This window comes from Carassius gibelio, chromosome B15 (assembly GCF_023724105.1).
Source record: "Carassius gibelio isolate Cgi1373 ecotype wild population from Czech Republic chromosome B15, carGib1.2-hapl.c, whole genome shotgun sequence".
Taxonomy (NCBI): domain Eukaryota; kingdom Metazoa; phylum Chordata; class Actinopteri; order Cypriniformes; family Cyprinidae; genus Carassius; species Carassius gibelio.
Window position 1 is genome coordinate 4,144,730 of NC_068410.1, and position 13,533 is coordinate 4,158,262.

The following is a 13,533-nucleotide window of genomic DNA, read 5'->3' on the forward strand; positions in this document are numbered from 1 at the left end:
CCTGACCCGACTCCGGAGAGTCCACGGGAATCTGACTAGACTCTGGACTGTCTGTGAAGACCCGAGGTGCCTTGGCTTCGGGCACTGTCTCTGGAACGGTCTCGGGCACCGCCTCGGTCAAGGCATCGGGAGCGACCTCGGACACTGCATCGGGAATGGCCTCAGGCACCGCCTCGGTAACAGCCTCGGGAGCGGTCTCGGGCACCGCATCGGGAACAACCTCGGGCACCGCCTCGGCCTCCGGAACAGCATCGGTCACCGCCTCGGCCTCCGGAACAGCATCGGGCACCGCATCGGCAACGACCTCGTGCACCGCCTTGGCATCGAGCACCACCTCGACCTCCAGAACAGCATCGGGTACCGCCTCGGCACTTGGCTGGTGGCCATCTTGTGCTGTGGCCCTAAGCTGGCGGCCATCTTGTGCTGTGGCGCTGGGCTGGCGGCCATCTTGTGCTGAGGTGCTGGCTCAGCAGCCATCTTGTGCTGTGGCGCTGGGTTGACGGCCATCTTGTGCTGAGGCGCTGGTGCTGAGCTGGCAGTCATCTTGCCCTGTGGGGTGAGGCTGGCTTCCATCTGGCCTCGTAGTGCGGGGTTGGTGGTTATGCACCGCAGCGGCGCTGGGTCAGCGGCCATCTTATGCTGTGCTTCCTCTCGCCCACCTCCTCCTCGACGACCTCCCCTGGTCCCGCGAAACACGACCAGGCGGGTTCCTTCAAAGCGACCGCCTCTCTCCCGCTTGATGGCTGGGGAAGAAGCGTTAAACGGCATACCGCTGGATCTCATAGTGGACGGAGTCCTTCTGTCACGTGAGGCAACACAAAAAACAGGGAGAGATCCAATAGCTGGTAAGCAGTTTAATATAGGGCAAATCCAGAGGGGTAAACAGTCCAAGCAGGGTCAAAACCAGAATATTCAACACCAAACATTAACAGGACACGAACACAGGGTAAGGCAAAGCAAGACAAGGGCAAGGCAAAGCAAGACAAGGGCAAGAATTGACGGACATGTAAAACGCATTGACATTAAACAAGGACTCCGTAACAAGGACAGAAACAACCCAGGTATATAAAGACAAGTGCAAACGATGTAAGTGAAAACAGCTGAAAACAATGAACAGTGACGATAAGGGGAAGTGAGACCTCTAGTGGACACCCAGTGATACACAGACCAGACACACTGTGACAGATAATCACTCCTTCTCTATTTAGTCTCCTCATGTGTGCTGTCTGTTGTCAGATCATTGTGTTGTTCTCGTTCATGTCTCAGCTTTGTCCACATCTCTCCTTTAGCTTGCACAGAGATCGTGCCCGTTTTATTTTTCATCCTTAGTTTTGTTTTCTTCCTCTTCCTCCTGCTTTCAGGCAGCGCTACTCTTCAGCCTTCCGTGCTCGCGATCACCGATCGCTGTAACTCCTCTTCTTCGCTCCTCTTCTTTGCCACCAGTTCCCCGCCTCAACAGCGCCCCCGCCTCCCTGTGAGTTTATCTGGGCATTGCATCAGTTGATTTCCAAGTGGAATTCGTCCAGGAGGCCCTTTTGGATCTGCTCCGGACTGCCCTGTTCCTGGATAGTTTTTGTTTGTTTATTTTTATTTTTTATGTCCTTTGAAATTAATGCCCATCTAATAAACTGAGCTTTCTGAGCATCTGCAACTGAGTCCCAGTCTTGCTTTGGCATTACCTTTATAACCACACAATTTTAATGAAAATTAAAATATTAATAAATTGAAATCTATATGTCTATATGAAATATGTTGAAATCGCGTTTCAAAGGGCTTCGTGGAGAGATCCCATGGCAACAGTGTAAAAGTAACCAAATTCTGCTTTAAAACCACGGGCTTGATCTGTGTGTGTGGTTACTGAGTGATGTCTGTTAGATCCTGCCTCTGTCTGACGTAGCAAATAAGGGCTCACCCATTGACTGTGATCACCTGATCTGACGATGATCTGTGGGTAGAGTTAAGATTTTGGTTAAGTCAGTGGAGTGTCTGCGTTTACACACAGACATTATAGCTACTAAAAATATCTTACCTAATGAATCTTAATATTGATATTCCGTCTGGTGGTCCTGTTTACAGAACTGCTAAGGAGTGTAGCCGTAAGTAAGTAAGCTGTAAATGTAAGAGAAATGACAGACATCAGAATTATTAACCTTTTGAATGTTTATTGTATAATTCATACTTCATTCAGAGAAGATGCTTCTGGAAATTACCTCATTAAATATTCAGTATTTAAAAAACTGAAAGGCCATGGCAGATTTCCTTCTGTGGATTTAATTTACTCCGACCACCCTGCAAGAAAGTCCCCAAGGAAAGGGCTGTGTTTCTTGAAAGCATCTCTGTCTTAATACATGTAGGGTAACAAACGGTAGTATAGACAGCTTGAAATCACTGCTTTTCCCAAGACAGCAACAATATTTTAACTTAAATTACATAATTTAATGACAATTATTGGCATTAAAGAGAAAATGAATAATCTCTAACAATGCTGCCAGCAACTACATTTATTTATTTATTTTCCCCAGAAGTTCTAAAATTTTTGTGGAATTTTTGGAATTTTAAAAAATGAATGAAAGAAACATTTTATTAAAAAAAAAAAAACAATAAAAAACACTGACAAAACTGATAAGAAATTACAAATGGCATATTATTTCTGTTCATTTCTGCAGATGGTGTCAGTATAACAAGTTTTTTCCCCAAAGTGCCAGATGAGCTTTTGTAGAGATTAGAATGAATGCAACAGACCTGCACATTCACAAAAGAACAACAAATTGAAACTTTGAAAAATTGATGCTACATAATCAGACAGAAACCATGCACTTGTTTGTTGTCTAACTGAACACAATAGCAGGTTACATGGAAGACAATTTCAGTAAACGATAGAAGGATTGTGGTTTACAAAGTAAGTGGAAACATTTAGTATTAGGGTGGAAAATTTGGCTGATGTGCACTCAAAAGTATGTTTGTGTTTTTGACCAATTGACATTTGGGTGGAGGAGGATTGCTCATCTAAGGAGATTTTCAAACCCTGCCAAAGACTTCAGTGAAAGAGAGAGTGATCATGTAGCCTCTTGATCTTGTAAAGATGCTGATGAAGAGGACCAGGATCATATATATAGCTTCTCCATCACTTCACATGCATCTTCACTCTTGCATCTGAAGAAGACTCACACATCATCCCTAAACCTTCAGCATCATGGTAAGGAATGCTCATATGTTTTATGTTTTTTTTTTTTCAACTTCTGATTTTAATTTGATTTGTTAGAAGTATTCATTAACTCTTAATTATTAAGGTTATTTATTGGCATTGATGGATCTACTTAGATCTTTCTATTCCATGAAAGGCACTTTATAGCTAAAAAAGGTTAGGTTAGGTTAGGTTATTAAAATGTTCTTTACACTAAGAAACTTTTTTTAAGATCTCTTAGTGTCAACAGTTATTAATAGTGTGTGTGCGCATGTTTTATCTCTCTAGAAGTTCATTGTGTTTCTGAATGGATTTCTGCTGCTCTTTCTGCTTCATCATTGGACAAAATGTGGACCTTACAACTCTTGCCCGAATAATAAACTTCTTTGAGCAAAAGTGAGTAAAGTGCATAAAATCATGATTTTTTTTAAAATAATATTTTACTATATGATGTAGCACAAAGAAGAAGTAAAGACTTCTTATCTTGCACTATTTGATGTTTTATAGCTATAATGACACCAGAGTGGACTCGTATGCTGTAGCCATCAATGTACCGATGAATCAATGTCAAGGGAACTTTCATCCCTCAAATAAGAACTTCCTGACTCAGGAGAAGAATGCAGAAAGTGTGAGAGATGACATTTATAATAAAACAAATAAGTTTTTTTACAATAATACAGACCTCATGGCAGCAGGACCTTGTTCTTGTACGTGCAAAACAAGTGAAAATTGTAAATATAATTCAGTGTCTGTACTGCTCCATAATGACTCATCCTTAACCTTTAAAAACTTCTTAAAACATAGAGAAAACGACAGCTGTGTTATCATCTACACCGTCTACTCTCCCTGTCAAAATTCATGTGAATGTGAATACAACATCACAGCAAACCTTGAAAACTTGAAAAATCATGCTGGAATTAAAGCCTTTGTCTTCAAGAAAGTTTATAAAGATGATGAAAATAGACATACATGCTCTTATCTTGCTAACACATTTACAGAGATTGTGCATCATGTTCCCTTCTATCGCATTGAGAATGAAACTTTTATGAATATAACAAATGAATGTTAACATGCACTGATGAACAAGCTTGTCAGGGAATAAGACACTCCTGTCCCTGTCAAGTATAATGGTCAAGTTCTCAAACATTTAATCAATTACTGTACTCTAAGTAAATGAAATGCAGCTCATTTTGCTTACTGTAGTGTCTAACTTAACTGAAGTCTGTCCTAGTGTTACAGAATTCAGAAAATGAAGAAAAGAGAGAGGGTAAAATATTTAGAAAAGTTCCCAAAAGTCATTGTGCTTATACTGTATTTAGATGGCAGCTGTATAATTACTGATATATAATGGCTTATTGCATGATGAAAAATAAACATTTGTTCAGCAATTATTGTGTGGTGGTTTAATTTCAGAATAATTTATGCACAACTGCAAACACAAACCTTGAAGCAGGTAAATGCATTAAGTGTTAATGTATAACAGAGTCTAACTCTGAGTTTTATTTCATTTTCTGTTCATTGTGGATAACTAACTTTTTCCACAGATCACATATTCCACCTTTGGACACAAAGTGACAACCGAGCAGCAAAGCATGCTGGATTTTCTGTGCTGCAAACTCAAATCAAAGTATGTTAAATCATGCAATAATATTACATTGGTGTAAATGTAATTATCTGTATTATTATTGTATAAAAGTACAGTTAATAATGTCTTATATTACAGTCTCATGACAACGCAGCCAATCACTACTGTAATTTTGTGCGGCTTTAGCATGATTCCTTTTTGTACCTTTTATAACAAAATATAAAAGAGGTAGCAGTTCGGTCATAATGAGTAAGTCTCAGAGTAATTACAGTTATTTACTCATAATAGTCCACCTGAAGGGAATCCTGTTGCATGTGCTTTTGTTGCTTGTTGCACAAGTATATGTTATTGGAGGATTATTCTCTCTCAAACATTAGTTTCTAAAAGCTCTTTTAACACTCACTGTTGTACTCCACGAAGTCGCAGGGGACCATAGTCAGCCCTGTAAATGTTAAAAGCGTTTTGTAACGAAAATACATTGAAACAAACTGGATCCATTCCGGGATGGTCTACCATACATGATGGAGTGACTTGAATTTGTTTCATCCATCTTGTAACCTTTGATACAACAAATAGCGTATGACAGTTTTATGCAACAATTACAAATGTAAATAAATGAATACCTGTTCTATCTCCCTGCAGCATATATTTTCTGGTTCTGTAGCCATCTTCTCACATTTGCCACATACTGTAAGCACCTGTACATGGCGCAATCGTTACCTTGCATAAATATGATTTCGTTTGTACTTCGCAAACGTTATCACAGTATTTGTGTTTGTAGTTTCAAAAAATTGCGCAAACGTTATCACAGTGTGTGTGTGTGTTGCACATCCATAATTGCAAAGGGGACGCGATTAAAATATAAGTACATAAATGTATCAAATAACCATTCAGAGACGTCCTGCTCCATTCTCAGTTGTGTTTCTTCTGCCGGAGTCTCTTCATCATCTGGGTCTGATTCCGGTTCAAACATATACGGCTGAATGCCATACAAAACAGCGGGTCTCCCACTATCAGCCATTCTGCTTCTACCGATTGTTCATTACCATAGGTGTGCAAGTTACGCCCTCATCCAAAGGCAGGCGGGGATATGCAGCTCATTTATATTTAAGGTGGTACACACCAAAACAGCTCTTTTTAAAACAGGCCCCAAAAATGACATTTTCAAATGGTTATAATAAATTAACTGTGGGGTATTTTGTGCTGAAACTTCACAAATACATTCTGGGGACACCCAAGACCATTATAACATCTTGTAAATAGGGGCATAATAGGTGCCCTTTAAGAAGAGATGACAGTGTTAAGCAGAGAGAGCAAGCTGAGAGCCAGTCAGATTGTCATGCAAGAAAGGACATTCATGATGTATACAGTATAATATTTTAGTTAAACTATATAGTTTATCATAACTGAAATGAACTAAATTATATGCAAAATGCCAAACAGTTTGTCAAATAGCCTTCTTTGTTAAAGATTACAAGATTAAAGATTTTGTTTTTGTTTTTGCATATAGCTGATCCCAGAATTCTCTTGGATTAAATGGATCTGAAAAATCATCTCTGAGGAGCTCAGAACTGCACAAGTGTCTCTGTTCATCATTATTCAGGTTTGTTGTTTCTGTTTTTTTTGTTTATTGTTAGTAATTTAGGCATCTGTGGTAATAAGGCTCATCTTCTGCCCGTATCATCTGTGTATTCAAGGTCATTAAAGATAAGTAAGTAAATATTTGAGTTAAATAAGTACAATCCTGAAAAATATTAATTCTGAAATACAAAAGAGAGAGGATAAAAGGTAATAACTGTGTGATTTTTCTTCTAGGTTAAAGCCAACCAGACATGATAAGCATAATCAGTAGTATGTACTCATTAGGGTCCCATATCAACATTGCACAGATGAATTTACACTTGATTTGGTCTTTAACACAAACAAAGTATAAAATGGTTTCACTGATTTCAACTAAGTAAGTTTATACTCAGTCAGTCTCACTGCTACAAAGCCCAGTTGGATCCAAATGACCAGTTCTTCTAAAAAAACACTGCATTCTGAGTATATTCTCATCCATCCTAAATACATCTCACCTGGACAATTTTTTTTTTAATTAAATAAAATAAGCATTAAAAAGTAAAGTGTAAATAAATGAAATGGTGAAGGACTATATGTTTACAAATAATATATCTGCAAATAATATTTCCAAATACAGTATGCACACATTCATTTGTATGCCCATTTTTGTATTTATAAGTCTGATTTAACCTTGATGCTGCTTACATCAACCAAAAGAAAAAAAATTTCTTGCAGTGAAATGTGTTCAAGCTCTACTATACTGTAGTATAATGCCTTGTGTGTTAACCATGAACTTACTCCCAGATGTATTTTTGTTACCAGCATGCCTCAAGTCAGCAAGGCTTGGGTTAATCAACCGAGAGTTCAGGTTATATGTGACGGTAAGTTCACCTTGCTTTCTGGAATACACCACATCTAATGTCAAGCAAAGGTTAGCCAAAACAACTTCAGTGAAATGTGTGCTCTTCAGAAAACTGAAGGTAAATAAAGAGCTATAACATTCATCTTTGTGCTTATAGTCTCAAAGTCACATTCAGAGACAGGTTACATAAACTGCTTGATGAGCCTTAAAACTCAGGCAATTAAAAAAAATTATCTTTAAGGCCTCACTGAGTCACAGATGAGTTGTGATAAACTAGAAATAAGGAAACTAAAACAAACTAGAAGTGCATGAATATTTTTAGCAGAACATAACTAGTGTGACAATATGCATTCACTTAATGTCCAGCTCAACAATTAATCAAATTTTTTATGTTTCATATAAACAGTTGTTTTTATTTTGCCTGTTAATGAATCCAAAATTAATTAAATGAACAAATTTGCCCATTATGAGTTTCTCTCATATCATGAATTTTCCAGCTAGATGATATCCATCCATTAAAGGTACTATTTTATTTTATTTTATTTTTAATATAGTCATTATTTATTTATTAATCAATTCTATTATATTTTTATATCATACTTTTAATTGTATATATGTATATATAGACCAAGATAGGAACTAATGCTCAGTATGCAATATCAATCAGTGTCCCACGATATCTGTGTACAAACGAACAATCTCAACTTGAGAATGTGTTCAGCAGGGAAGAGGCAGAATATGTCAAAGATATTATCACTGAAGGAAAAACGTGTGCTCTGCTCAGCGTCACGTAATGTGATTGCTGCGAGGTCAAATGTAGTAACAGGTGAAAATTCTGAGCACATTCTGCTCTATCCTCCAGTGATTCTCCCATGAACACACTTCTGAAGAATACAGATCCAAACATGTGGTTTCTACTCTTCCTACTCACCTTGTGTGGAAACGTGCGTTAAGAGCGCTGATAATATTTTTCCTGGCCTTGGAAACTGGACAAATGTTTGAAAAGAGGGAATTAATGTTTTTGTCTTTGGAAATCTCAGGAAGTATGTCGGGAAGGAAACTGGCAATGATTTCCTAATTATTAATCTGTTATTGCCTCTTTATCGATGCACGAGTACAAATGTGATGGAATGTCAGAATTGTTTGAAAGACAATGCTGTGAATCCTTTTTGTCTTCCTGGAACAAAATCCACATTTTTGTATTTCCAAGAACTGCTTTTGTCAATAACTGAATTGTTTCTTTCATACGCTCTTTTTGCGCAGCATACACTGGGCTAAATAGACAAATGCTGAAATGAAAGTGAATCCATATGTTTCTGTTATGCAGTTACTGCTGGAATGAGAGTCTTTGCAGGAAGTAAGAGGTTCTTGACCATCTTGAGAAAGTACAACATGGCAAGATAAATAATGGTACAATGGTATTATTAATCTTGTAAAGTTGTATCATATTTGATATTTCTTTTTTCTGTATCATATGTGATATTGATGCAAATTTCAAAAGCCTATAAAATATAACATGATCAAAACTTTAAAAAGCACTTAACTGATTGATAGTTCTGTTTTAGCGGTAAAAGTCCTTCTGATATAAGTGTAAAAACTTCCACCATCCGGCTGTGGTTCTTGTGTCTTTTTGTTGTAATATTTATAGGGTTTTCCTCGACTAAAGATTTTTATGATCATTTGTACAAGATGCACAGCAAGTTTAGAAACCATGTTTCAGCAACATGTTTATTACCAACATGCCTTTTAGAATAAATTATATTGTGGAACTGTCTAACAACAACAGTAATATTAATACAATAATAATCAAAATAATAACAATTTAGAATGTAAAAACATAAATTCAAAATGTATTAATAAATAATATTAAATAAATGTTGACTTATTATTTTTGTTGTTGTTGTTGTCAATATGTAGATATAAAATACAATTTCAATAATATCTGAAACATTTAAACAAATAATTTATTCAAATTATATAATCACTTTAAATAAAAATATGATACAGCTTATAAATGCAAACTTTTTAAATAATATATGCAATTAAAATGTTATTTTAAATAATACATTAAAATTGCAATTTTACTACCTACACACACAAATAACTAAATATTTATTATTAATTCCCATAAGCTTTGTGTTTACCAGCTTGCATTAAACTGAAAAAAAATCTCACAAATTTATAGTAATTTTCCCAATCAATTACAAAGAAAAAACAACAAGTAATATTGAATTAAATGTGACATTTTGAAATAAATAATATTTTTTTCTTATAAAAAATGATACATGATACATTGTAAAATTTTGAAGAATCGTTTTTACACTGTTAGAGTTAAATGTATTTCCAGGTATTGTAAAGGGAAAGTATCATGGTGTTTATTAAACCTGTTTGGTCGGGAAATGACCGCTAGATGGCGATAAAAGATGAGTGCACAATTCATCGGCAGGAACACTTGTAGCTACAGTAGCACTACAGTACACAGTACACTCACTATATAGAACCTTAGAAGAAAAGGTTCTATATAGAACCTTAAAAGGTTCTATTAGGAGCTAAGTATTTGGAACCCCTAAAAGGTTTTCTATATAGAACCCTTTTTAAGGGTTTAATCAAAAGAACCCTTTAGGGGTTCATTCATGATTATTTATTTTGTCCTTTCCGGATTAAATTTCATATAATTGTCAAACATCAAGACCCTAAAATGTAAAAATGTAATTCACATAAAAAAGTCACCCATGAATACTGAAAAAGCTCACCCAAAGTGCATAGAATTAGTCATTTATTTATATTAACAAAAATAATTAATATTACTGAAAGAATGCTACTGTAATTTCAAATATTCAAGGCTTTAAATGTTTAAATCAACATTAAAACACCAACCATTTAAAAAATCTCATAAATAATGAAAATAGTTTCACCTACATCTTCATATTACAAAATAAGTCCATTATAAAATTACATTAATCTATCACTAATAAATAATGCAAATATACAGATTCATCTAAATTCCCATCAGGGTTAGAACAACTTCAGGTACCTCAAAACTACAAATCCATATTAATATAACTCACAATGGAAATATACAGATATAGAAGTACTTCAAATCTACAAATTCATATCAATATCACTCATAAAGAATTGTAATTACAGATTCAAATTCAGATCAGCATTTCAGAATAACATCAAACGCCTCATATTTACAAATTTACATTTGCACTATTCACGAAATATCAAAGTATTATGATAATTTAAAGCTTATAAAAAGTAAATTACTTTAATATATATATATATATATATATATATATATATATATATATATATATATATATATATATATATATATATATATATATATATATATATATCTCTGACTTACCACAATATTTCAGAGTAATACATTTCGGAGCGGGTTCGCGAATCATTTGAGTCAGTTCGGGAGTTTGGAGCGTCTTAGCGAATTTGAGTCAGTTCGGGAGTTCGGAGCGTGAATCATTTTAATCAGTTCGGGAGCTCTGAGCGGGATCACGAATCATTTGAGTCAGTTGGGGATCGCGAATCATTTGAGTCAGTTTGAGAGTTCGGAGCGGGATCGCGAATCATTTGAGTCAATTTGGGAGTTCGGAGCAGGATCACGTATCATTTGAGTCAGTTCGGGAGTTCGGAGCGGGTTCGCGAATCATTTGATCAGTTTGGGGATCGCAAATCATTTGAATCAGTTCGGGAGTTCGGAGCGGGTTCACAAATCATTTGCGTCAGTTCGGGAGTTCAAAGCGGGTTCGCGAATCATTTGAGTCAGTTTGGGGATCACGAATCATTTGAATCAGTTCGGGAGTTCGTAGCGGGTTTGCGAATCATTTGAGTCAGTTCGGGAGTTCAAAGCGGGTTCGCGAATCATTTGAGTCAGTTTGCGGTTCGCGAATCATTTGAGTCAGATTGGGGATCGCGTATAATTGGAGTGAGTTTGGGATTTCAGAGCGGCTTCGCGGATCATTTGAATCAGTTCGAGAGTTCAGAGCGTGAATCATTTGAGTCAGTTCGGGGTTCGCGAATCATAGCTGTATATGGATAGGCATTTTTAACTAATTCAGTAGCTAGTTCTAATTACGTTTTCCACGCATGTTTAGGTGTGATATGTGAACTTGTATTTTTTGTTTTAATGATGTGGCTTTTAACAGTATCAAGTATATTCAAAAACTAAAATATTGCCTAAAAAGTGCAGGCATTTAGGGTAATGTAAAGTTACATGATGAAGTCATAGTAGTGCATGTGGCGCTTGTGCATTTTGAGTGCGTTCTTTCACTGCATTATTCGGTGTATTCAAAAGCATTTATGAATGCATGTGAATAATCACAAAATTCAAGATATGGTGGTTAGAAAATGTATATATTTATATCATTTTATGTAGTTAATCAATATCACACGAAGAGTGCCATTTCAGTTTTTCTTAAAAAATCAGCTCGGTTAAAATGTGATATTATGTTACTAAAAACATATGTTGCAGAATAATGTAATATATAAATGAATAATAGCCTACAGAACCTTTGTGCCAAAAGGGTTATTTTCTTGCCATTATAGAACCCTTTTAGCATAAAAGGTTCTTTGGAGTTGAGTAAATGGTTCTATATAGAACCCCAATGAACCCTTTTTTCTAAGAGTGTACTACTTATACTGTATATTCTTTAAATATTTTAAATAATATACATTAAATAAGTTGTTTACATATTTATTTAAATAAAATGATTAAATGTTTACATTGAAGTGAAGATTTTTTAAAAAGAAGAAAAGTTTAAGATGCAAAGTGAAACAAAACCTGAGAAAAAAAATAGCCTAAGAAAATAATTATAGGCTAATGTTGAAGTCATTATGCTTTTCTTTATAAGGAGTTTGTTGCTCTGAAAATATAAATAACTAATATAAATACTTTAATGTCATTCCCTTAAATTGTCTTTTACGTCAAATCATAACAATAGCTGATGGTTTACATTAAATTGAAGATGATTTGTTGACCATATATGGTCAAAAGTAGTCAGTAGAGCTTGTAGTTTACCTTTTATTCAGTATGGAAGAGGCAGTCTAGTGCTGTTACTTAAGAACATTATTGTTATCATGGAAATATTTCCAACAATATAATATTTAAATAATAGCCTGTAAGATCTTCTTTATGCAGCCTACAAATGTGATCTTCGAAGGATGTAGTCTTCTATTTGTGAAACGACCATAGAACAGGGGTGCCCATCCGTGTTCCTGGAAATCTACCTTCCTGCAGAGTTTAGTTCCAACCCTGATCAAACACAACCGTCTGTAATTATCAACATTAATTGTTCCTTCAGATCCTAATTAGTTGGTTCAAATGTGTTTGATCAGGGTTGGAGCTGAAATCTGCTGGAAGGTAGATCTCCAGTAACAGGGATGGGCATCTCTAATATAGATGATAATCAAAAACAAACAGGTTTATTTGAGTATCTGACACGCAAACTGTAAAGTCACAGTCGTATTCTGGAAAGGTGAGTGGGAAATAGCAGCACATTTGCATTTAAAGAGAAACACGAAAACAGGATATTTTTGCTTCCACCCAAAAATGAGGATTTAAAACAGGGTTGGGGAACATTGAGTTTATCTGTTTTTTGTTTTGTTTTTCAGGGTTGGAGCTAAACTCTGCAGGGCAGCGGTCCTCCAGGATCAATGCCCCCCACTCCTGATTTAAAACATGGAAAAAAAAAGAATCTGTGGGATATTTTGAGCTGAAACTTTACATTCTGGGGACACCTGAGACTTAGATTACATTTTAAAAAGGGGCATAACAAATCCCCTTTAAGAAAGATTTATTATTAGATTATTAGATGAATTATTAAAACCAAATAATCTTTTTTTCTTATACATTAAAATTGATTATTTCTAAGAGCCATACAAACACAGAATGTCAATGACATTATCTTACATTAACTTAAGAAGAAAAGTGCAACACTCACTTGGCAAAAAAATATTTAACTTTATTTCTTTATGAAAAAATTACATTTTGGCCAACTTCAAAGCCCTTAATCATCCGGATCTGTGACTGAGACCAGCCTATCTTTTAAGAAGAGGGCTGGTCCAGACTCAGAATAAATAAATTCACTTCCTCCGCACTCATCATGTCATATATCATATCCTACTCTTCCTTTTGTGGAGACTCACGTAGCATCTCAGGACTTACAGATTTGAAGCAACAAACATGGTGAGACACAATTAAGACTTTACAGGATGTTGGTGATAGTCATGTTTTTTTTTTGTTTTTTTTTTGTCGTCAAGGAGTTTGGAGGAATTTTGATGAGTTGGAATGAATTATGCACATGATTTATTTCGCTT